The sequence below is a fragment of the Manis pentadactyla genome, chromosome 4, assembly GCF_030020395.1.
Source record: "Manis pentadactyla isolate mManPen7 chromosome 4, mManPen7.hap1, whole genome shotgun sequence".
NCBI lineage: Eukaryota > Metazoa > Chordata > Mammalia > Pholidota > Manidae > Manis > Manis pentadactyla.
This window is the reverse complement of record NC_080022.1, coordinates 49,830,248-49,856,602: the sequence shown is the minus strand read 5'-3', so window position 1 is coordinate 49,856,602 and position 26,355 is coordinate 49,830,248. Positions and strand designations below refer to the sequence as shown.

General features: G+C 43.1%; 1 long non-coding RNA gene across 1 annotated transcript in view; it reads left to right on the top strand.

Moving 5' to 3' along the window:
• Nucleotides 1-26,355, top strand: part of LOC118925444 (uncharacterized) — a 212,878-nt gene that overhangs the window by 133,887 nt on the left and 52,636 nt on the right. The window contains exon 3 of the long non-coding RNA XR_005030055.2: nt 37-158. This is a non-coding gene — a long non-coding RNA (uncharacterized LOC118925444). The remainder of the gene's footprint in view (nt 1-36; nt 159-26,355) is intronic.

Below are 26,355 nucleotides of genomic sequence, written 5' to 3'. Positions count from 1 at the left end.
TGAGCAACTCATTTTATGGATATTTCAAATGTTCAGTATACATGGAGAAGAGTAACCAATGTGGTGGATGTACTTGAAGCTGCTGAGGGACCTGTGGCCACTCGTCCTGGAAGAGAGAAAACGTGTGCACCAAAGAGCACTGTGATCATCCAGGTCTAGTTAAGTGATGATATTTACCATTTAGTGTATATCAGAACTCAACTTCTAGGAATATCAGAATTAGACATTAAATTCAAATTGCAAATCCTAGATTCCTGCTTTTAATTATTGTGCTCACATACTTTTCTATATGTTGACTGAATGAGCTAGTCAGTTAAAAGGGCTTATAGAATAACTGTTTTTATCAGCATCTATCTCTTTTGCTAGTGAGAATGTTTACTGTCAGTTTTTTTTTAAAGTCTAGATTGGGGTAGGCCTTAAAAAATATATGTATAAGCCCTTCACTTAAAACTCAAAGGAAGGTCAGTCAAATATTTCTAAAACAACCCAGAAAAAGCATGGATCATAATAGAAAAGATTGATAAATTGAACTTCATTAAAATTAAGGATTTCTGTTCATTAAAAACCCCATTAAGAGAGTGAATATGCAAATCACATACTTAGATGTGTGCAATGCATAGCCATAGAAAGAACTTATATCCAGAATAAATGAACAATTCCTCCAAGTCAACCAAACCAAAAAAGACAAACAACATAACTAAAAAAGTGAGTCAAACACTTGAACAGTTATTTCATAAAGCAGAATAAACAAATGACCAACAAAGATCTGAAAAGCCTCCAACATCATTACTTGTCAGTGACATGCAAATGAAAACCATGATAGTATATCAGTATACACCCATCAAATTGGCTATAGTGGCTAATAAAGTGTTGGTGACAATGTAGACCTCTTATACATTGATGGTTGGAATGTAAATTGGTATAAAGCATTGGAAAACTGACTGGCAATATATACTGATAAACACGCGTTTATCTTAAGATCCTCTTAGTTATTATACATCCCAGAGAAATGAGTATATATGTCCACCAAAAGACATGTAAAAAAGTGTTCATGCAGCAGCTTTACTCATTACAGTGAAACCAAACAGCTCAAACGTCCATTGGCAGTAGAAAACATACATATATCGTGGTAAGCTCATATGATGGAAAACTACACAACACACAATTGTAACAATACTGTTACACACAATTACACGGACGGATCTCTAGACATGATGAGTGGAAGAAGCCTGACTTAAAATACTGCAAACTGTATGATTCCATTTTGAGGTCGAGAGTAAACAAAACTAATGGATGGTGATAATAGTCAGAAAGTGGTTATCTCTGGAGAAGGGTAGTAGGTATTAATTGGGAAGGGACATGCAGGAATCTTCAAGTATTGGAATTGTTCTATATAATGAACTATGCTGTTGTTCTAAGGATGCACACACACACACACACACACACACACACACACACACACACACACACACACACACATACCCCATTCATGCATTTGTAACCTAAGATTTAGGACTTTGCTATGAAACTTCAATAAGATTAATAAAATACAAAAGAAGGAAACCAGTACTTTGGTACCCTAATATAAGCTAGATACTATAATGGGTGCTCTAACCACACTTAAGACTATTTATTAAACACCAGAGACTCTAAGTTTGTTAGTGCTTCTAAATGCCGCAGTGATCCTATGAGACAGGCATTAGGATCTTACAAACAAGGGAACAACGACTCAGGCTCACTCACTTCCCCATGGTCTGTGATGGTAAGATTCAGAAGTAATTTTGTCATACTCTAAATGTACTCCTGTAGACTTTAAATTTCTTAGAGGATGCAAACATGTCTATTTAATTCACTTCTGTATCTCTAGCATCTGGCACAGAGTCTTACATACATTAGGTAGCCAATAAAAAGAGTTGGGTGGATAATGGTTGAATGAATGAATAAATGGTCATATTCTTTCACCACTACCAGGTAAGGTCCCTTTCTGCTTATGATGTCAACATTAGTGAGATCAAAATGTTTTTTTTTTCATATTTTGTTGGTGTGTCAACTTTAATCTAAAGAGCAGCTCAGAACCAGGAATGCTCATGGAATGAGAATGTCATGGGGATTCCAGTCAATCTTGAAGTGTCTTGAATTGGTGGCTTTTCTCCCCTGCCTCACCTCTCACCAGCCCCATGCACCTTATTAAAAGAGCTTCCTGTTCATAAGCACTTACACCTATTCTGCATGGCCTCAGTGATGGACTTGGCCCAGAGCCAGTATGCAGATGCATTAGCCCTGCATGTTATAGTATTTTGAACATCACCCTAACTTGGGACCAAAGGGCAATGAGCTTCTTGGAAGGATTGATCACTGTTTTATACAAGGAAGAAATTCCTAAAATTCAAAGAAGACACGAACTGCTTCCTGCAGTAGCTGGGCTCCTGTAGTGGGGATGTCAAGTTCTTTGGACAAGTTCTTGTAGATGCTATGAAGAAGATTTGAATATCAGTTGAGAGTATGGACACGATTAATGATTTTCAAACTACTTGTTTACTGTGAGTGGCAGAAACTTTCTGAATGGAAATCTTAGGTGGCGAGCCAATCTATGAAAGGGACAAAAGAGCTGCTAAAACGGGATGTCAGAGCTTCCTTCTTACCCTCCCCTGCAGACCCTGGTGGGGCAGCTGGCAACATGAGGATGGGGGAGCTCACGTTCTGCTTAGCAGGGTGGTAGAGGCCTTCGTCTCTGCAACGTCTGTTGAAGGCTCTCTCTAGCAGGAGGAAGGGCTGTGGCTACAACATGGGACTAATGGCAGCTCCCTCCCACCACTGCAGGGCACTGAAGATTTCATCTCAGGCTGTCTGTCCTCAGTGTGCTTTTGTCAGTTAAATGATGTCGTGGTGTTGGAGCGGGGCCTTCACTATGGCCCCGTTAGAGAGTGCTGCCACGCTTACCACCTCCTTTCCCATTAGTGTCATGTGGAAGAACAGACCGAGCCTGGGCTTCAGCATCAGGAGAGCTGGGTTTGGCCTCAGGTTTGCAATTAGCCGTCTAGTTATAGCAGGACCCACAGTCTCTCTGCAGTGTTTTATTCATCGGCAAAATAGTGATCACTGTGGCTGCCCTGTTTTCACACAGTATTGCTCAGAGAGACAAATGAAAAAAAAGGCAATAAAAATAGTATCACCATAAAACTTATAAAGTGGTTCCATATAGTAGATTTAGGAAATATATACAGTTGACCCTTGAACAACATGGGGGTTAAGGGTGCTGATTCTCTGAGCAGTCAAAAATCCAATTACAGATTTTGACTTCTCCAAAAATTAACTACTAATAACCTACTGATGACTGGAAGCCTTATGGGTGACATAAATAGTTGATTAACACATATTTTTATGTTATATATATTATATGTTATATTTTTGGAATAAAGTAAGCTACAGAAAAGAAGTTTTTTTTCAAATTGTCACAAATCTCCAAAACATTTTCTAATGTATTTATTTTTAAAATCCACTTAGGAGTGGACTTGCATAGTTCAAACCTGTGTTGTTCAAGGGTTGACTGTATTTAAACATCTATGTTGTTTGCAAACTCAGAAAAAATGTTGTGAATTACGCTGAGCTCAAGTATAACAGAACAGATTATGCTGGTAGGAAGGATGGGGACAAACAGCTATAGCAGTAAGTGCTTGTCCCTCTACACAGGCCCTATTCTCTACCTTATAGGGTTATCGTGAGGAATGAGTGAGTAAGTGTGTAAGGAAGGACCGTGAATGTGCCAGACGTGGCTTAAATGCACTGATTATTATATTCATACCACAGTCCTTGAGGAATAGATATTGGAAACTCCTGGTTTGAGTTGAGGAAACTGAAGTCCAGAAAATGTAAGCATCCTGCCCACTGCTGCCCTTGGCAGCTCCCTGTGAGCAGAATTGTTACACTAGGCAATGTGATGGGAAAGGGGATTATGTTCTTCTGTGAGGTCACTGGTGAAAAAAGGTACCATGATTTAGGTCACATGGAGAGTCAAGGAGGGTCTCAGGGGCACAGAAGTTGTCTGATAAATACCACACAGCTCTGGCATGACGTTATGGCAAGATTGGTCTTGTCTCACATGCATTTATGGAATTCCTGCTCTGAATACATACTCAGAATAGCCACTGGAGGGACAGCCAATAATACAGGGTTCCCACTTTTACAATGGTCTCAATGCTTGTACAAATAGTTTACATTTATATTTTCTTGCTTGTCCTTACTTCTTCTCTTCCCTCAGCCCATAAAACACCACCAAGATAGAGTTTGGATGTCCTTCCTCCCTTTATTCTCACTCACCATTTGCCACCCTCTTAGTAACAATTTATTGTGTATTTACTCTATGCCAGACTTTGTGTCGCCCACTTTATGCCAACCATCTAATTCAGTCTTCATAAAAACACTATGGGATGCTTTATTACCCCATTTAAAAAATAGATCTGGGAAGCAATTTGTAATTTGTTCAAAATAACATGTCATAACGTCCAGTACATGTCTGAGTTGGTTTTTAAGCCTGAGCCTTTGGACTTCAGGTACATCACACTTCACTTTGTACGTCTCTTCTGCATGCATATATGTTTGCTATTTACATTGATAATCTCTTTGGTAGATGGCAGGAATAAAAGGCTAACAGCTCCTGGAAGCCATATTTTAAGAGCATCAAAGTGCTATCTATGTGAGAATTATAAGTAAAGGTCCTATGTCTTGGAATTATTTGTCATGTAGGCAAAAGTAGGAATGGCTAATTACATGCTATCATCATTAAGAGCCTGTAGAGTTAGAAAAATTAGATTTGAGTCTTGACTCTATCATTTAGTTGATGTGTGACCTTCAAAATGTTATTTAGTTTTAGTAATCTTCATCTGTATAATGAGAGTCTTCTCCCTACACCTTGCCCTGTCCATACCCTTAATCTCTCTTTCTTATGGAATTGCTCCATTCAGGGGAGTGCCAAGACTTTATGAAAATCTGGGCGAGAATAGCTGGGCATGCTGTTCTCTTTCCTCTTGGGAGGAAGCAGGGCCACTCTCCCTGATGACTTTCTGTCCTGCTTAGGCCTGCTGTGAGTGCGAGGGGAGCATGCCTCCCCAGGCTGGCTGTGCTGCGACTGAGCCTCAGTGGCCAGGATTCTGTTTTCAGTGCTGGGAAAGCCACTTGGTTCTCATGCTTACATCCTCCAGCCTATTAGCATAGGCACTAAAGAACTTTCCAATTTCATCTGCTACTCTTTTGCTTCCTTCTCAATGTGTTCAGCATCAGGAGGAGTGCTTTTTATTGTAGGCTCCTTTAGAGATCCCTGAACAAGCACTTCTCAGTTAATTTGGCAATAATTTATTAAACAAGTCAAATGAGACCCATATTGCAAGGAGCTGGTAAGACTAGACTGACAAAGGCTTACAGTGATGTGGGGGAAGCAGGACTTATACCTGGGAAGCCCACGGCCCCACAGGACAGCAAGCTTGGGGAAGACAGAGGAGTCTGGGAGGGCTGGAGCTGGTGGGGCAGGGGGCACCAAGATGGTTCTGGGAAGGTGGACAGGACTGGGTAGTTGAATACTTGACAGGCTTTCCGGAGAGCAAGAGATACAGTATGAGCTTCAGGGAAATGGCTGGGCTCTGGAGTCTAAGAGACTTTGATTACTGCTCAAAGCAAATGTGGACTCGGATGGGGGTGGAGTCCTCAGTTTTGTCATTTATTCACTGAATGAATTTGGGCAAGTGAATTCCCCTCTCTAACTGTGGTTTCATCATTCTTAAAATGAGGACAATAATTTTGCCTTTGCCAGGAAGTTGTGAGATCTTCATGACACAATGGATGGAAGGCATTAGTTAGCTCAATGCCTAACACACAGTAAAAACTTAATACACTTATTTGTTATATCTGAAGAGTAAATTGAAGTGCATTTAAATGAAGTAACTTGCCTGTAGTTAGTGAGTGTTGCCTTTGCTTTCCACAAATCTTGATCAGAATTTTTTGTCCTCTGAAAACAAAATACCTTAATTTTTAAATAGATAAAGTCATTATTCAGTAGATCCCAGTTCAGCCTTTAACATGTAGTTGTGACATTCTTTAAGCTCTGGTCATTCTTCAATTATTCATTTTCACTAAATTTTTAATAAGAGAAATGTAAATATAGAACCGGCATGCCCAATTTATAGTTCTGATGTTTTGTACCCATTACTACATGGAGATTTTAAATATTAAAGAACAGGGTTACTAGGGAGGACTTTATGAAATCACGTTTTGCTAGAGGTTTCATCTGCCTCAATTTCTTATTATAGGTTCTCTATCAAAGTCCTATTTCCTGTCAGTAACTCAATTGCTTATTATTTTTGTGTGCTTTGGAATACTGAAATATAGCTAATGGGTGAAATAGCCATGCCCTTAGACAGTTCACAAGTAGCAGAAAAACCAACATTCCACAGGAAACAATGAACAGTTCTTGACAAGCAATCAGGACCATTTCTGCAATGGGAAGAACACCACGCTGCCCTTTCATTTGTGTCACACTGGTGACAGTGGTGGACAGTCCAGGCCACCCACTTGGTGGCCGTTGCCATCTGTACACAGATGACTTTCAGATCTAGACCTCCAGCCTGGAACTCTCTTGTCTGCCCTCCACACTTGCCCAGATCCTTGCTGGGCTTTTCCACCATATTTCAGGTACCTTGATTAACATGCTCCCGAACAAACTTGGTCCTTTCTCCCAACATTTGTTCTTCCTCTTCTCAGCAAGTAAATGGCATGACTAACCATCCAGTAGCCAACAAGCCAGATCACTCTTGGGAGTCACTCTTGGCCGCATAGTATTGGTGGTTTTAGTATTAGTAGTTAAGAACACAGGCTCAAGTGGAAAATTATGCATTCACTAGTTGTGGGACCATGGATACGTGACTTAACCTCTCTGTGTCATATTTACCTTATCCATAATATAAGGATGATAGTTGTTCTAACTTAATAGGTTTGGTGTGATGATTAAATATGTTAATATTTCTAAGTCCTCAAAACAGTGCTTGGTATATAGTAAATGTTACATAAATATTTGTTAAATAACTACATCACACGTAGCATTTGCTGAAAGGCCATTTCAATTCACACATTCCTCTCCATCTCCACAGAGGCTGCGTCGTTCAGACTAAATCCTCTGGAATAATGCAGCGATCTCCGCTTTCTCAGCGAGCCCCTGCCTCCAGGCTTGTGCCCCTCCCGTTTGTTCTCCCTGTGGCAAGCAGAGTGACGCCTACTGAATGCAGAGCTGGACGTGCTTCTCCTTGTCTACAACTTCGAGGGACTCCTCATTATCTTACCCAGGCTACCTTGGCTCTGGGTAGTCTGGCGCCTGCCCGCATCTCCAGCAGCCACACTCTCCTCGTCACTTCATGTACTTGTGCATTACAAACTAACTGTTTCCCTGGGCCTGTCTTCTTTGCTCTGCTCGTTGCTCATGGAAAGCCCCTCTCTGCCTCATTCGCCTTCAGATTCAGTATTAAGCATCCTCTCACTGAAGACTCCCTGACTCTTCCACCAGGAAGAATTCCTTTCCTTGTGCTTCCCCTGTGTAGAGGGTTATCATGGCACAATGATTCTTCATTTGTACTTATTTGTTTGCACATCTATCTCCATAATCAAAATGTGAGCTCCTGAGGGCATGGAATATTTCTCTCTCTGTCTCACATTTAATTTTAATTAATATTTTTTGTTTTATTCCAGTACCTTTCACAATGTCTGACACAGGGTAGATGCTCAATCAACATGCCTTGAGTGAATGAAGAAATGAGCTGAATGGCATCTTGTTGGTCTTTAGCCTAACCCCTAATTTTGTAAATGAGAAAGTGGACCTCAAAGAAGATTGCTAACTTGTTCTAGGTCACCCAGCCGGGCAGTGTTACAGTCTGGATGAAAACCAACTGCATAGCATTTCCCATTACTAGCATTCCCTCAATTATTTAAGGCCCTTTTGGATCAATTACACAATTTTAAATTCTAGATAGAGGAAGTTAAGTGCTCCCTAGCCCCAGTCTCCTAATATATTCCCATTAGAAATGCCTCTCTTGATATCCTGGATTCTGACCCCATGGTCAGGTGTATTAGCTAAATCTCCAAATCACTAAGGGTTTCTAGGGCACAGATATGACTTATCTACTCTCCAGGCACTGAAAGTGACCCTTACTCTTCAGCATTTTAATTGGGTTTGGGGTTGGTGCAGCAGACTGCTTCCTGAGGTTTAAATGTGAGAGCTCCTTTAAGAAGAATTATTATGTTGTTCTTGAGAAACTGTGTGTGTGTGTGTGTGTGTGTGTGTGTGTGTGTGTGAGTGTGAGTGTGTGTGTTGTATGTGGTGTGCAAGGAGGTTCAGAGGGGAGAATTTGGGGATGCCCTGAGTTTTACATTCCAGTTGAAAAGTCATCAGAAAAGAGTAAGGTCAACTCTGAATCCTGCCAAGTTTGCCTTCAGTGCTGAGGAATGAAATGAGGTAATGTACTTTATGAACTGTGAAGAGCTACAGAATGTGAGGCATTTTTAGAATCGTTGATTTATGGAAAAGGGAGTCCTTTAGAAATGATGTAGCCCTCCCACTTCCTCATTTCACAGAGAGGGTAAGTGACTTCCCCAAGGTCATAGCTGGAAGGTAGCAAAGCTGTTTCTTGCTTTCTCTGCATCCCATAGCCCAGCTCTCTCCACAGGCCCTCTACAGTCTTGTCAACTTCTATTTGAGTGGACTGGACTATCCCTCCTCTGTGCTTTTACACATGCTGCTCCCAGTGCTGGGCTCCCTCCTCATTCATGGCTCCTAGGATACCTCCTCATTCTGTGAGATTCTGCCTCATCTGACAGCTCTCTTGGCTCCTAGCACTGTATTTCTAACGCTGATCACAATATAAAACATGCAGGAGACACAGACACTCCCTTAAAGACACTTACAATGAGCTATTTCCACTTCAGAGAGGACCCCTGGAGCACAAGTCTCCCACCCATAACTGTGATTCCATCTGGAGATGCCTTCTGTGGTGAGAGATGGGACTGGGACACAGAGAAGGTCCTCTCAGACACATGATCCCGGACCTCTCCAAATCACACCTCGCTGGCCATGAACTACTCTTCTAATAGGGAGTTTATAAGAAGCAGTTCTCTCAAGACCCTGAAACAGTCTGCAATATATGTCAGGAGAATGTTTGCTTCTTTTCAGAGAGAGATGAAGGTGCAGAGAGGCAGGTTTTGAATTAGTTCAAGAAAGCCTTCCCTATCAGTTAGGGCTCAACAACGCCCTTCATTCAATGGCAGAGTTTCTGTACCATCTCAGGTATTGCACTTTTGGGTCCTGATCCTATCATGTGAAGAAGAGAATTTTTTCCTGTAGTCCTCCAGAGGTGTGTTATTTTAATCAAGATTGGAATGACTAAATGAAGGTTTCTTGAAATTCTAAAAAATTGGTCCTAATTGTGACATGAGTGTATATATGTGCGTGAGCATGGAGAGAGCATTGAATATAGATATATCATTTAGTTTTTCCTATCTCCTTCATGTTTTCCTTCCACTGATAATTCTAAATCTCAGTTTCTAAGCTAGATGTTGGTGGCACAGAATAAAAGATGAATAAAATTTGGACACTGCTTTCAATTTGCTCAGCTTTGTGGGGAGTGAGAAATGGGGGATAAAAGCCTTCCCATCTCTTTCAGCTCTCAGCTGGTTCAGTGTCTCAGTGTGTCCCTAACAAAACATTCATTTCCTTCTCACCTTTAATGAATTCCCATATCCATATATTTCCTGCAGTCCCTTTACTGAACTTACAGAATATATGTCTGTCAGTCCCAGAAAGAAGTAAATGGCATATGCAAACTGGGTGATCAGAGAAGAACTGAGCAAAGGATTCATTTATAAAGGTGTGGCTAAGGTGTAGGAGCCACAAGGATAAGGCAGTGTCCTGGGGCTTTTAACAGCTTGCTATTTTTACCCTTGTGTGAGGGATAAAAGGAGGGAGCAGTCAACAGAATCTAGAGATATAGAAAATGGTATGGAGAGGGCCACTTGGCAGGAGCTGTGACCTTCTGCCCAGGATGCCTGAGGCACTGCACAGGGGAAAGCTGGAGCTGACTCTTCCATCTCCGACCTACGGACTCCCTCTATTGCTCAACACAAACGGAAGTCATGGAGAGAGCTCTTTGATGGAGCCCATGTAAGTCAGGCTCCCAGGGCATGGGAGTTGGTGACAGCAGGCTGGGGGTGGATCTGTGGGAACAAATTGGGGATAGACAGTTCATTGTATTAGATAAAGTAAGCCTCCAGTCCTGCAAAGACATGGTGGTCAGGGACCCTCTCTGATCCACACGCTCACGCACCCATATGCATCCTCTCATCCCTCCAAGTTTATGAGAATTTACAGGGGTCAGGTGTTGTAGGAAACACATCATCTACTTTGTTTTCTTATTTAAACATCACAGTCGTGCCTCAAAGTAGAAGAAAAGACAAAAATGAGAACAAAATCTCAAAAATGAGAATAAAAATCTCTCTGGTTTGGAACCTCTGTGGAAGGTACACGTAGCATGCTGAGTTCCTGAGCAGTCTGAGCACCTTTGCTCTGGGCACTTCACTGGGCCAGTATCTTCAGGAGACACACTCTCCCCTGCCCGGACACCCTTTTGCAATCATCTACTTGCCCAGCTATGATTCTTCACCCCTGACTCCGGTGGATTTTCTCTTCTGGGAATCCTTTATAGACCATCCTGGCTGTGGTGTGTCCCCCTCTTACACTCCCTGTGTGCACTGGCCTCACTGCTCATGTAGCACCAATCATATTGAATTTAACCATCTTGATTGTTGTCCCCATGAGGCTGTTAGGTCTTTGAGATGAGGGGTCATTTCTCTTTCAGTTATAAGTCTGTGAAAAGCAGTGTCTGTCATGGACTAGGGCTCAGTGAGTATTTCTCAACTGAATGATTGAAAAATAAGGACTTTGTCTATAACTAAAATGATCAGGTGAGGGAGAGCTAGGGAAATAAAGTACAGAATATCTTTTATTCCTCAATGTTTCAGAAACATTCAAAACTCAGGAAACCTAGTAAGTTCTATAACTCGATACATCAAAGTGATGTCATGAAAATCCCACTGTTATCACTCATGAGAACACCAGCCCATTGCAGTTAATGGAAATAAATGTACCATTTAGTACTTTAAATCATGAAGCAACATAACTGCCTTCTATTTGCACTGACCTTCTGGTGCCCTCATTATTTTCTCACTGCGGATGTTGGTGCCTGATCTTGTTGAATCAGCATGAAGGGGTGCATCCAAAAGGCACAGAAGAGGTGCGGAGTGGGGAAGAAGGAATCTGGGACTGGCCTGAGGAGTGAAGGACCACCCACGATTCCTCCCCCATGATCTGCGTGCCCCCTCATAACAGCTCCTCAGATAGTGCACGTGATGCTTCACACCTCCCATGGGCCCACGAGCACCCTGAGGGTTAGACCACATTTAATTAATCTCTGGGTCCTCAGTACCCGGCATAGTATGTTGGATGTAGGAGGTTCTCAGTGTGTACACTACGCAAATGACAGATGAGTGAGTGTATAAAAGATTAAAGAAAGGACTAGGCTCTTTCTAGCCTCCCCCACCAATTCAGAATGGCTGAAAGGGTGAGAGAGGGATTTAGGACTCTGTGAGGAAGACGATGATGGCATTTGGGGGAACACCAAATGCACAAAGTATCTTTTGTTTTTCTGGTGCCCTCCCCTTTCTCTCCAACAGTTCCCTTGCTCACTGTGCTGATATTCATCACTGTTAAGATCTGGCCCCATAAGCACCACATCCGTTTGGTTCAATGTGACATTCTCATTGCTTTGCACAGAGCTTGCACATAGCTGTAGCTCAATGAGTATTTTTAATAATCTTAGAATCTCTCTCTGGAGTTTTTCTCCTTTCATAGTTGGTCCCCCCACCCACCTTCCTTGCCCCCACCTCCAATGCTGAGTACACACCTTGAGCCACCTCTCCCCACGGATCTTCTAAAACGAAATAGGAAGAGCAAACTCTAACGTGAAACTTTCCATTTTAGAGACAAGGAAATTGAAGGGAAAAAGACTTGTCTAAAGTCATAAATTTAGTCTCAGATTTGGCATTAGAAAATGAAGCTCTTGCCTCCTTTGTTTACCCTCATATTATGACCCCAAAGTTTAGTTTTTCGGTTTAGTGGCTTTCAACTTTTTATTTTACTGGAAATTCATTGGTCAGAGAAAAGGTTATCCAGAAGCTCAGTGTGGAAAAGATGAAGTCAGTGCTATTTTTGGATAGATTAGCAGTGGAGAAACTCTCCCCAAAGCTCAAAAACAGAGAGGCTCCTGGGGAGCTCATAGGAGCACAGTTTGAAAACCATTGATGTAACAGGGTGTGTGTCTTTATGCAAAGCCTTCCTGTGAGGATGAAGGGAAGATCAAATGAGACCGAGCTCTTACCCACAGCTTCGTGTGAGCCTACATGGTGGCAGGGGTGGACTAGTCATGCCTAGTGGGGAATCACAAGGATGGGGAGGCATGCTAACGTGGAGGCAGAGGCTCAGCCTCAAGGCTCAGAGCTGCCAGTTACCAAGGGCAAAGCTGTCTTGTTTGAAACATCGAATTCAGCCTTTTGATTTCTTCAAGATATAAATGAAGCTTCATAATATCAATGGTGAACAAGCTATTTGTCATCTAAAGCTAATTCAGGAAATAAAAAATGTTTAAGTGCCACTTATTTAAAACATCAAAGTGAAAGTAACTTTATTGAGTTCTTTGGGAAAATTGTATTTTTATAACCTATATTTCCTTCCTTATTAAATAGGAGACTTTCACTGAGAAATGTGAAAGCTTTCTAAGCCACTAAGACTAAATCTTGGCATATTTGAGACATGGCAATAGAGACAAGTCTGTAATATTCCATCCTGAAATTGAAGAGGATTTAGTATTCACACTGTTCACACACATTACTTCTATTCATTAATGAAAAACCCTGCAGTGTAGATGTAACTGATGGGGAGACAAAGAGGTAGAGTGATTTTCTCCAAGTTGTCCAATAAGTTTGCCACAGAATGGGACCCAAAGTAGTAAAGTCCAGCTAATTCAAAGTTTCCTAACTATATATAAATGAAGGAAGATGGCTATAATAAATAAACTTCTAGGTCTCAATGCTTAACAATATAAATTTTTTTTTCCTGGTAATCTAAAAGTCCAACTTGCATGCTTGTGTTTGGTGGGTATGTTCTGAGCAGTGATTCAAAGAGCCATTTGTGGTTCTAGTCTTAAACACACACCTCCAGGTTACCTGGAGGTCAGCTCCACTGCATTCAGCTGGAATGGGAAAAGCACATGGCAGACTGCATGGATAAATGTTTTTATGGAACAAGTTGGAAAATGACTCACACCACCTTCCATTGGTCCTAATGCAATCACATGACCATTACTGACCACAGGTGGGCTGGGAATGTACTCTCATTGTGTGCCTGGTAAAGAAGGGACACGATGATCTGCCACGTTGGTATTGTGAGCAGGCGGAGGAGTAGGGCTGGGTCTTACTCATCTCTCTGGGTTGCATGTTCTTTTGCATATGAATAATATGTGTTGAGAATCTTCCTTTCATCTTTCCCTTTCTCCGTTGTTGTTGTAGGGTCTTCTTTCTATTGGTGGGATGCAGTGTAAGACCCTAATTGCTCTTCTTCTGGTAGTATCCCTCCCCTGCCATTCATAAGGATACAGTTGAGATTGCTGTATTATTGAAGATAACCTTGCTCTGGTAGACATGGCTGCCTGGTACAAGAATAGGTATGACTGCAAGCTGAACTGGATAGAATCCATCATTGAAGCCTCCTCTGGGACTTTTTGAGTTGTATACTTCTCTGGAGGTAGAATCTGTGCAATATGAGGCTCAGGAGCTGCTGGTCATGTTCTTCACTTTGTAGCAGAAGGCAGTCTGCAGTGATAGACAAGGAAACCAACAGTGTAAAACCAGGTAGGTGGGGAAGGGAAGAGAGAAGTCCTTATAGTTCACGTCCCTGATTCCAGTTGCTCCAAGAGACAACTACAAACACACATTCCTGAAGTTTGGTTGAACACTTCCACCTATGTGAGATAACCCTGCCAATAATTCTTTGCCAGAGCTAGTCTAGTTGGGTATATGTCCAAAGCCAACACCAGAGTTTAACAGCACATGATCATGCGGTTAACAGCACAGGGTGAGTTCTAGCAGGACTGCTGCCCAGCAGAAGGACTTTCTCACCTCAGTGGGATGCAGTGAGCTCATTCCTCACTCTGCAGGGCCTTGCTGTGAGTTCATTCCCCACTCTGCAGGCCTTGCAGTCCCTCCTGTGGGCCTCCCTTGGGAGGATATTGTGCCTGAAGGTTCTAAGAGAATTTTCTCTGTGGTTGTATGGTAGACTCTCCCTTTCTATTTCCTCTGCCTCATGTAACATGAATGTTTTTTTCCAAGTAGATGGAAGGTCTTATGGGAAGGCATGGGGGCCAATGTAGTCCCTGATTCTGGGGCTACTCATATCCACACCAGATGATCCGGGAGATCCCTTCCTACTCTGAACCTTGTACAAGTGGTACATATGCTCTGTGGGTGGAAAATAATTGTTTCTGAAGTGCCTTCGCTTCCACAAATTGACTGCCCCATACATTTCTCTTTTAAGCCTATAAGGGAATAAAATGGTGTATCACACAACTTGGTAGCCTACTGACTTTTAGGATGCTGTTTTCTCATTTGTAAAATTAGTGACTAGTGAGGATTACATTATATTAATGTATGCAAAACACCCAGCACAGGGACAGGAACCTGCTAAGTGTGAGTTTCTCCCTCACACCTCACACGACCTACTTCTACACTCAGGGTCCTGAGCAGTGGAGGGAGCTTAAGACAAAAGGAACACAGTCGTTTTGTCCAAATTCTCTCAGGAACTACCTCCTCAACCACCAACCCCTCCCTTTGACCCTCCCCTCCTTTCTCCCTACACGTACCTGCATTTCCCCCTCCTCTCCAGGGCAGTGACCTTGCTTCTCCCACAGACCCTCTCTCCCCGCCCCCTCACCTCTCCCCTCCTCTACCAGCTCCAACTCCTGGTGTGGCTGGCTGTTCAGATGCTATTGATTTTGTTCTATGAAAGATTGCTCAATTCATTTTCTCCACTGCGGCCCAGCGCCAGGCCTCAGGGTAGGCCCTGCAGTGACTGAGTTGATTATGTGCACTGCTTCCCCTAAAGGACTGCAACCATATTCCCCTTCTATGCCCAGGCAGGGTAAGACAGTGATGGTGAACAAGATTCATTAACTCTGAAGAGCTCAACATGGAGAAGTGGGCCCTGACTTACTCATTTCCTATTTAAAAGCCTAGCACAAGATCAGGCACCAAGACAGTGTTAATAATGTTTGTTAACATTAAATGAATCTCTTTTCACAGATTCCCAACATTCTGGGCACACAGGGAGGGTCTCCACTGACTTCTGATTGCCTCTAGCAGTGTTTCATGGCCCTGGATGCACATCAGAATCACCTGGGGACATTAAAAAAAAAAACCATGACCAGGCCTTACTCAAGATCAGTTAACCTGGAACCGCTGGCAGCCTGGCCTGAGCATTGGCATTTTCTAAGATCTCAAAGGGAGATTCTGATATGCTTCCACCATGGGCAGACGAGGTCCCTAGCCCAGCACTCAAGGTCCCCGTGAATCCTCTTCTGCCCTGTTTCTAGCCTCATCTTCTACTTTATTCTACACACTCAAAGTTCCAGGTCTGTGATAGTCTAGTTCTTTCCCCCTGGGCATCACTATGCCTTTGTCTCTGCTGTTTCTCCTTCAAGGACGTCACTTCTCTAGCTTCTCTTCCTGTCAAGCTTCTACTCATCCTTTAAGACTCAGATCAAATGTTACCTCCTCTGAAAAGTTTTTCCCACCTTTTCAAAAAACCAGAGGTCCAGATATTCACCTCTGCACATTGTTCTCTTTTCTGAATGGTTTTTGCCTGATACCTCCAGTTTTCCTGGGTTTAGTTTCTTCTGTTCTCTGACTGGCCCCTCCTGCCTGATAGTCTAGGTGGAACTGTCACTTGGAATTATACTCCAGTTCTGTTCTTGGGCATGGCTGTTCCGGGTCTTCTTTGGCTCTAAGCTTTGAAGTCCACTTGCTGACCACATTCCCCCATCCTTTTTCAGCTTCCAGAGCTCCTGTGTGGGTGCAGTGGCTGGACCCTACATCTTTGGGAGAGGCATTTGGGTACAAATTGCACTGGGTAACAATGGCCACTCAACAGATTTGTTGAGTGTTTACTGCGTGCCATGTTGAGGTGCTTCACTGCATGATCTCACATAACCCTTCACTGTTGAATCATGAGCTTAAAGACCTTAAATGAATTGTCCAAAGGCAAATGGGCAGGAATGGGCAAACTGGGATTTCCCTGGATCTAACAGTCTCTAACACCCACATATTTCCTGCCTTTGTGATACTTTAATGCTTCTCTGCATTCAGTTTGTAACTCTGTTGTTATGTTCTCAGTGTTGTATGATAATTTATCGGTTGGCGTGTCTTGACTACCTCGTTAAACCATGACCTTCTGAAGGTCTTGGATCAAGGTATTCAAGTCTATATTCTCAGCATTTAGCACATTTCCTGGCGTGAAACAGAGAAGCAGTAAATGCTTGTGCCTTGAATAAATAAGTGCCCACTGTGGCCTTCAGGAAGACCAGAAGGGAAAAGGAGACAGAACAATCTAGACCACAGTCTGACCAAAGAGTCCCTTCTCCTGCTGCCCTGGTTCCGGGGCTCCCTGCTATGCAAGGAAGGCAGGTGGGTAGACGAGTAGGGGCAGCCGGCCTGAGGGCCCCTTTCCCTGGTCCCCTTGAAACCCAGCATCTGTCCTGTCCTATCACCCAGCAGCAAGAGAACATTTGTTCCCCGAAGGGTGGGCACTGTGCCAGCAGCAGGTGGTGGCCTGTCCACTGGGAGGGAGGGAGGCAGCAGGCGAGAGCACCGATGTGTGCCGGAGACAAGACGTTGCAAGTCTGCTTGCGGCACGGTGATGACAGCAGCTGGGACGAGGTTGCAAGTCACTATTCCGTAACCATTAAAAACCACTTGCTGTCCCTTTCATAATAATAAATTAAAATATCACTCCAAATTGTGCTAGTTTCAGAGAACAAAAAGAAAAAAAATACCCAAAAGACAAGAAAGAGTAACAAGAAAGAAACCACCAAACACTACTGGACCATATGCTATCAGTTGGATTGTCTATAAAATTGATAGTTTTCATGGTAATTATAAAAGAGCTTTATGGCTGTGTCTCAAGATGTAACTTTTCATTTCCTTATGGAAAGAGAAGAACAACCTACAATCAACCAACAGCTTCACATTTGGAAACTAGAAGAAGAGAAGGAGAGAAGAAGCAATGTATTTCTGTCTGATTAGTTAGTTGCTCAAAGAACTTAAGTGTTATCACCAGACCAAGCCATCAGTATCTCCCAACCATCCTAAAACACGAACACTTGATGCTGGCAGGATCGGACTGGAAGCCTGTGCAGCTCACCCCAGTGGTTCCATGTGCTTTCGGCTTCTGCAGGCCATTTTTAATGTACTGACCAGATAAAGTGGCTTGGAGCCCTTCTTCTGTTTACAGTAGGCAGCCCAGTGATGCCCTGAATATCTAAGGGAATTCATGACATAGTTCCTTCTGATCTCTCATAGCCTCTTGCTGTACATTTTGGCTTCTTGATCAACCAGCTCACACTTGGCCTCTGCTGGCTGCCCCAGCTGCTGCTCCACACTGCCCCATTCATTGACAGTTTCTTCTTCATTCTCCAAAGCATTGGTGACAGAAGGCAGCTAGATATAATAGACTTTTACTAAACATTTAAAGATGACTACAGGGATCATAGCACAGAACAAGAACCAGCCTAAGATAGACACTGGCTTACTAGAGGTCTCAAAAACTGCCAGCCTCCCTGCCCACAGGGGAAGCCTCGCTTGCTGGTTGGCGTTCAGGTCCTGCTTACAGACTTACAGACATGTTCCAGTAGACTGCAACCCCAAGTTTCCTGTTGCTTTATGCCCAGAGCAGGTCAGCTCTCTCTCTCTCTTTCTGGTGAAAGTTCTTTCCCATCCAGCACAACACAGGAGTTCTTGCTATGTATAAACTTTTTATTTATTTTTAAATAAGCACTAAACAGTGTCTGAATTTTATTCTAAAAGAGATAAAAATCTATATTTTATCATGTGAAGAGAGGGAATCTGATTGGGTAAGTGTGACACCAGATTCTTACTATGTAATATTACTACTACTATCATTAAACTTACCATTACTATAAACAGTAAAAAATTGGACAGTCTTGTTCACCCTTAGCTTAGAAGCTGTATTCATGCTCAGGCCTTGATCCTAGTCATCTGGGATGGATAGCAGCACAGCACCATGGCTGCCACAGGAATATCATACATGATAATCTCTTTGGAGTGATTTCCTTAAAAAGCGGCTGTAAGTATGGCAAATATTAACATTTTCAGCCTATACTACAGTACAGTGAATCTGGGTCTTTGAGTTAAAGGGATGGCACTAATATCCTGGCAGTGGGCTCCACAGTTTGCTTAATCAATGGAAGGGGGAAACTTACTCGGTGACATAAAGGCCCTCTTCCACACTTGAAATCAGACTAAATATGTGAGATTATTATGAAGTCTTGTTCCCAAGGGATCACTATGTTGCATACTTGGAGCCAGTATAATATTATATATCAATTATACTTCAATATAAAAAAATAAGTTCTTTAAGGCAGTGGCAATAGACAGCAGGATTTTGCATACTCCATTTTAGAAACTTCTATGGAAACTGGCAGAACACATGGCAGATAGTGGGCACACAACTTGCTAAGTGAGCAAATGGAACCCATGGCATCTCCTGTCATTATTCCCGCACCCTGGAATGCTTTCCTTAAATATCACTTGTGCACGCGCAGACACACACACACACACACACACACACACACACACACACACACACGCACACACACACACAAAGCTGTTCCTCTTGTTTAATTTCTACTTATTCCTATACTTTTTCACCCCCTGTAATCTGTCATAATATTTATTAATTTTGCTCCTTGTACTCTATGTGATGATATTTGCAACAGTATTTTTTAAATATGTGTGCATGTGTTTGTAATTGTGAAGATCTATATTACACTCTGCACTTTTGCCTACCTGAGGGGAGGCCATGCCTTTGGTGCTGACGGCTGTCTTTCCAGTGCATAGCTGAGCACCTAGAACAGAGCAGGCACTAATGGTAGAGACAGAGTAACTCTCACCAAGTCCCTTTCCTCTTCCTCATGGGCATGAGCCAGGCTACATTTCCTAGTCTCATTTGCTGCTAAATTGCTATTTGATGGAGTTCCAACCAATAGAATGTGAGAAGAAATAATCAATGCCACTAACTTGCCCCTTTCTTACAACTTTCCATGGCGTATATTCCATGCTCTTTCTTCCTACCACTGGCTTGTGGAAGACAATCACAGTGATTTTGGAAGCCACACCTGAAGATAGTAGAGCCACAAGATGGTAGAAACCTGGACCCCTGGGCCCTTGCTAAGAATAAAGCTATCACCAGTCAGGATGATCTGTTTTGGCCTATAGTTGAGGGGCAGACTTTTATTGTCTTTGTGCCTTTATACAGTCTAGAGATTGTCACAGTGGCTAGCATTGCCTCAACACTGTTGTGTTGTGTTAACAACATTAACCCAGCACTCATCTTTGTGCGTGTGGAATTAAGAGATGTATAAAGAGAAGCAGATGTCTAGATATAGATCATGTCATAAATGTTGAGGCTTGCCATATTATTCCAATCTTTAAGGCTCTAAAAGACAAGTGATTCCATGGGTAGGAATGAGGTGGTGTTCCAGCAATCTAACATTCCCTTGCATCCTTGCAGTAAATCCCTTGGACTGAAGTTAACAGAGGCCTTTTTCTTCTTTGTACCAGTAAAAATCCTCTCTTTTCTAAGACACCTACTTTTTCCAGTTACTTTATACTGAATGTTTATGTTTCCCACAAATTCACATGTTGAAACCTAACCCCTGATGTGATAATAGTAAGAGATGGGCCTTTGGGAGGTGAGAAGGTTATGAGGGTAGAGCCCTTACAAATGACATTAATGACCCTATAAAACGCAGCAGAGAGCTCCCTTGCCTCTCGTCCATGTGAGAACACAAGTAGAAGCAGGTCCTCACCAGACATTGAATCTACTAGCACCTTGATCTTGGAATTTCTAGCCTCCAGAACTGTTAAAAATAAGTTTCTATTGTTTATAAGCCACTCAGTCTTTGCTATTTTATTATAGTAGCCCAAGCATGTTATGACACCAGGGCTTTCACTCCCAAATGACCTTCTCTTCTTTCTGGTGCCATTGAAAAATACATTTTGTGAGGCATTAATGATCTTTTAAAATCACCTTATATTAAGGAATAAACTTTTTTCTGTTTTATTTTCATACAGAGGCTATGCATTTTTAGGGAGAATGGAAAAATTGGTCTCTACTGAAATTTCAGGAGTAAAATGAAATGAAATTATTATGCAGTGACAGGCAGCTTACATCCACCATTCCATCATGCTAAACTATTTGCTATACTCTACTTAGAATGGCAGCTTAGAATAGCAGAGAAGAATGATTACGGGAGTCTAATCTACCAGTAAACACATAGAAAGGCCACCAGCCTTGGACTTCAACCTCTGAACTTCTTTCATTGAAGGAAAATAATTCCTAACTGAAGTAGGTGCCAGTGTTTTCCTATGACAATGTGCTGCCTCCGGAATAAGTTACGGGGCCAGGAGGACTGTAGAAATGCTTGGTTTTGGGTTCAGTGTGACACCACTGTTAAGAGATAAGGCAGTCTGGCAACTGAAAAACATTCTACTCCACCCGGAACCTTCTGTCTCTGAAGGGTGGAACTGGTAAAGAAGGCCAGACTTGTGGGACCAAAAGAATATTCCATGTTCTAACTTGCATCCCCCATTTCCAGGCATAAGAACTAACGACTCAGCCCACCCAATATATTAGGACATTAAAGGACCATTTATTGCAATGAATGAGGTAGATAGAGTAAAGCATGTTACTTCTCAACCCAAGTTTAGGTAAGTCTGAGATGAATATGGTATCCTGGCTGCCTCCACGAATCCTGGGCTGTTGCCTCCCTGACTCACTCTCACCATCTGTGGACTGCCTACCTGACTGACAGAGGGTCTTAGTTCTCTAGGGTTAGAGCCTAACCCTGCATTCAAAGATGGTTAGTTGGGATTCAAGGCCATCATATTCTGCCAGCCCCCTTTCCTACATAAATTCAGACAGACTTCCTTGATCCATAACTCAGACATCTACCTGACAATGATCGATCCCTTCTTTGAAGCCCCCAAATCTGTTCTCTACAAGGAGATTTACTTTCCTTGGCTATTACTTGTTTGTTTATGCTATGCTTCATGAGATCCTGTCTTAAAACTCTGGGCCCTGTTCATCTCTATATCTCCAGAGCTCAGCAGGAGCTTGACACACAGAAGATGCCCAGTAAGTGTGTGTTGACTACATAAATGACATGGTAATTTGGAAAACTGGCTCCATTTTGGAGAAAGACCAACTCCTGCTGCTCTGATTAATTTCTCTGCTACTGGTTGGCTCTAGCTTATGGCCACATATCCAAAGCTACCCAGGGCTGGGTCAGGTGATAGCTATAGATCGTTCCCAACTGAGGGAGTAGGAGGGTGGAAAGTACAAAGCAATAAAACCCGGAGGGAAAGAAGAAACTGCACATTACCAGACATTGTGGGTAGTGGATGTTTCTCCTAAAGGTAAATTGAGCTTGAAGAACACTGACCTCAGAAAGTTGTTAACGTTGAAAGGGACTAAAGAGAGAAAAAAAGACTCTTCAAATCCAAGATTCTGACATAGATTGAGCAAAACATGGTCACTAAATCCTAATAATAATATATCACTAGTAATTGTATCTACTATGATAAGGACAAGAGTTATTACCAATGCAACCACCTTTGTCGCCATTTTCACCACCACTGTTTGAACACCTGTTATCTGAACTTGATGATTTTACTAATACCACCTCATTTAATACTCACAATAAACTGAGAGAGGGAGAGAAAACCATTACCTCCATTGTACAGGTCAAACTGAGGTCGAGGAAGATTAAAGTGGCAGAGATAATACTATGTGCTTACCATGGAAATGCCTTTGCATTCACCCACAGACAGATGACACTTGCCAGTCTCCATTGCAGGTAGATTGGGTCCTGAGCTGCGTTCTGGCCAATGAAATGTGGGCTGAGTGATAGAAGCAGCTTTCAAGGCTGGTGCTTAAAATCATCCTGCACCAGCCTCCAACTCTTTCCTGCCCTTCTGTGGTGACCTTGGAGGCCTCTACCCCAGATGGTGTCACTCCGAGATGGAGAAGGACTCCAACTGACCCTGGGCTGAGACATAACCAACAGAGAGAAGACAAGTACTGACTTTACAGCATCTTACTACGCTGATGGACAGTGACTAATGGGGTATGTGGGGGGGACTTGGTGAAGGGGGGAGTCTAGTAAACATAATGTTCCTGAAAAGCTCCCCCGCAAAAGTAATGTTTTATTATGCTGGAGCAACTGAGATCTTGGGGCTTTTCTCCTACTGTAACAGCCTCTCCTATGCTAACTAATTGATTTAAACCTCACAAAACCAATAGTTGAGAAAGCTGCTGTTTAAGTTTTAAAAGTTATTTGATGTTTATAGGGAGTTCTGCCGCATCCAGTTTGTGCACTGCCCCCTATTTCCTTGGCCGTAGTTTTCTGCTTGATCCTACTGATGGCCCTCTAGGGAGATCACCAAACAACAACTGTATTATGCATTCAAGTAAGGAGGCTTTGATCTTGTGTCCTGTGGCCGCCCTTGTGGCAGAGCCGAGCTGTCGTGGTGCTCTGCCTGTTTCCAGTCCCTCATGTCACCACAATGGCTCCCATTCTGGAGCTTCCCTATCACTGAGGCAGGAAACCCCATGGGGCCCTGGGATTCACTGTGACTCACAAGGCTGGCTCACTGTTAGGGCAGAAGGGGTACAGGCTGCCCACATACAGGCTCTGTTCTCTAGAGAACCCAGCCTAAGACATAAAACCTCATGTCAGGCCAAGAGTACACTAGCCTACTTAAATTTGGATATTTGAGCTTCCTGACAAAAATGAATATACTTATGGAGATAATGGGTTGAACAGTTTTAATAATATTTATCTATTTTTCTTCAAATTATGAAAGTCATTTGTTTGTAAAGAAAAATCAGAAAATACAGCCTTTGGTATTAATGAACTCATTTTCTCTCTTCCTCTCTGCCTTTCCTCATCACTCACCCTCTATTCCAAATATTTATTCCTCTTATTAATGAGGGAAAGCTCTGATATTCACTCCCAAAAAGGCACAAGGGAATTTCTATATTGCCTTCTCCAGGGAGGCATCCAGTCTTTAAAAATACTAACCACCAGAACTGGAGCGGGAACCCGCAGGACCTCCGGGCTGAAGATCCCAGCTGGCAAGGGAGACAACGTACCATTGACCCACCTGGCCTGTGCTCGGGTTGTATTCCAGAGGGAAGCGTGTGCACACATGGACGTTTGTACATTGCCGAGTGAGCAGTGAGGGACAAACGGCAAGAGAGAAATGAGGCAGTTTCCCTAAGTCATCATTTCCCTTTGCTCTTGTTTTCCAGTGAGCCCTCATCGAGCCAGAAACAGAGATGTGGGACATGGCTAATGTCACAGCCACAGGAGGCCTCTTCTTTCAAAGTGTGCACGGAGCCCTTTATCAGAGGAGCTGGGTCCACATGGACTCACATCCTTGTCTTTTCATGACTACAGGGGTCTTTGAAAGACATTGTTTGGAAATAAATGTAGAGGTTTGGCAAAGCTGCCAGAACCCAGGCCTTCACCTTTTAAATCGCATTAGTAATGGTGGTATGTGTGGTTGCTGGATGAAATGGACTTGAAATATCATCAGGAAGGAAAAAGAAATCAAAACATGTTTCCTTCCAGTAGCTCACTCTGAAAGCAGGGATAAAAAGCCCAGAGATAAGAGGGGGTCAAATCTGGGTTGTATGTTAACAGCAGTGAATGAACAAGAGCAAAAAAATCATTCCTGATCCACAGAACTTGAGGGACTAGGGAGGTCTGATCAGATGAATAAGAGGAGTCTAGGCAGAAGGCAGATTTCTCACAGTCCAGCCATCCTGAGCTCAAAGCAACCTAAGTGGACTCTTGAGAGCTGGTGGGGGGACCTGAGGAGGGGCTGGAGGGGCATGGGACGGAGGCGTGTGCAGGCTGGCGGCTGGGGTGCGGGCCTTAGCTTAAGTCCTCAAGCCTTCGCAGCTCATGATTTGACTTTTCTTATCTTGCTCTTGGGTTTGGAGACCCAGAGTTCTTTTATAAGAAGCCCTCAAGATGGAGTGGCTACTTGTGTTTTTTCAGTTCAGTTCTTTGGGTGGTAAGATACAGAGTATCACCCACATCACCCGAGGAAGCACGTGTGCTTTAGGGGCACACTCGGCTGGAAACGGAGGAGTCGGGAACCCAGGCGGCTCTCGCGACGTGCTCAGTTCCCTGGTGCGGGCCTCGTGGCCTTTCCGACTCTCCCGGAACGCTCTCTTGCCTGTGAGTGTACCCGCTGCCTTCTCCCTTTGCTACCACCTGGGCTTCTCGGTGTCTGCTTTGTCTCTGCCTCGCTCCTGGCTCGCTGTGATGGTTCTGATCCTGACTCTACCTTTGAGCTGCAATTCCAAACGCTGACTCAGTGCATCCTCTTGGCATTCCTTTTCCAGCCTCCTGAGAAAGAATGTCTGTCTGTCTGTCTTTAGGCCCACCAACTGTAGTCAAAGAGTATAATGGTGCAATACACAACAGTCGCCTAGGCAGCAGAGGCTGAAGGCTGGACAGTTTCATTTGAAAGAGGATCTGGGTGAAAAAATACAACAAATCACTAACTCCTCCAGTGCAACAGGCAAGCTGGATTCTCAGTAGGAATGTGCACTGGCTGGCTTTGGATGGAGGTGTGGTCAGACTGCATTCACCTTTGGGTAACCAGTGTGGTCTGGATCAGGCCTGGCAGAAGTAGCAAGAACAGCTGGAAGAGAAGGAGCCAGGATGTGTCAACAACAATCTATGTGCCCCGTACTTACAAGGAAGTATAATGTTTTTGTAGGTAGATAAGAACCAGCTATGGGGAAATTAGTTAAATTCACCAGAAGTCAGTTTTCTCTGCAGTAAAATAATAATACCTACCTCACTATGCAGCCATGAGGATTAGGTAAGAGAGTATGTGTGAAAGTAAATGGCACATTTTAATGTTTGCTGGTGGGACAATATGCTGTGGGTTAAGAACATACTTAGGCTCTAAAGGCAAACTGAGTTTAATTCAGACTCACTAGTCACTAATTGGGCAATCTTGAACATGTCAGTCAACCTTTCTGGAGCTGGATTTGTTATTTGGCGAGATTAATAGTGAATGGCGTAAAGATTATTATCCATAAATATTTAGCATTATTAATATTTATTTCATATTGAAATAATTGTGTGTAGGAGCCTGTCAGGTAGAGAATAGGAGTCAGGAGTTTCTTGGATCATGGGGAGAAAACATACATAGGCAGGAAGGTATGGAGCGACCTGTTTGGAGAACAAAGAGGGGCCCAGTGGAGCAGAGTGAGATCACTGGGCAGATGCAAAGACTGGCAAGGGTCATGTCATAAAGTACCAGCATAGCAGCGTTGGTACCCAGAGTCTGGGATTGGGAAGATGTGGGGCAGAGTCAGCCCAGCAGAGGTCTGTCTCCAAACTTTCGCCCTTCTAAATCTCAGATCTGAGCATGTGACTCCCCAAATAGAGCTCTCCATGTCTCCCAATACCTACAGAATAAAGTGCAAACCTCTCATCATGGCATTCAAGGCCCTCACCATCATTCCAGGATTCATCTGAGTGCCACGGCAGTGCTGCTGAAACAGGTCTCCCATTACAGCCACTTTATTTCACCAGCTGTAGAGTCAAAGCCTTAAGAAGGGGAAAGAGGCAGATGGAGACTGGGTGATGTACCCAGACCTCGGCTGCCAGGCAGCTGGGAAAGGGAAAACCTCCACTTCCATCTCTCAGGAAAGCATGAGACATGGATCATCTTTTCCATATTCCAAATATAAATGGTGCTACCTTTTCCAAGGATGCTTTTATTTGTATGAAGCAGGAAGTTTTCACCACGTTATAGTGAATTCACAAATATTTTGACCTGTTTCCTATTTGCCTTTATAAATGAATAAAAATGTTATTTTACATTTGATTC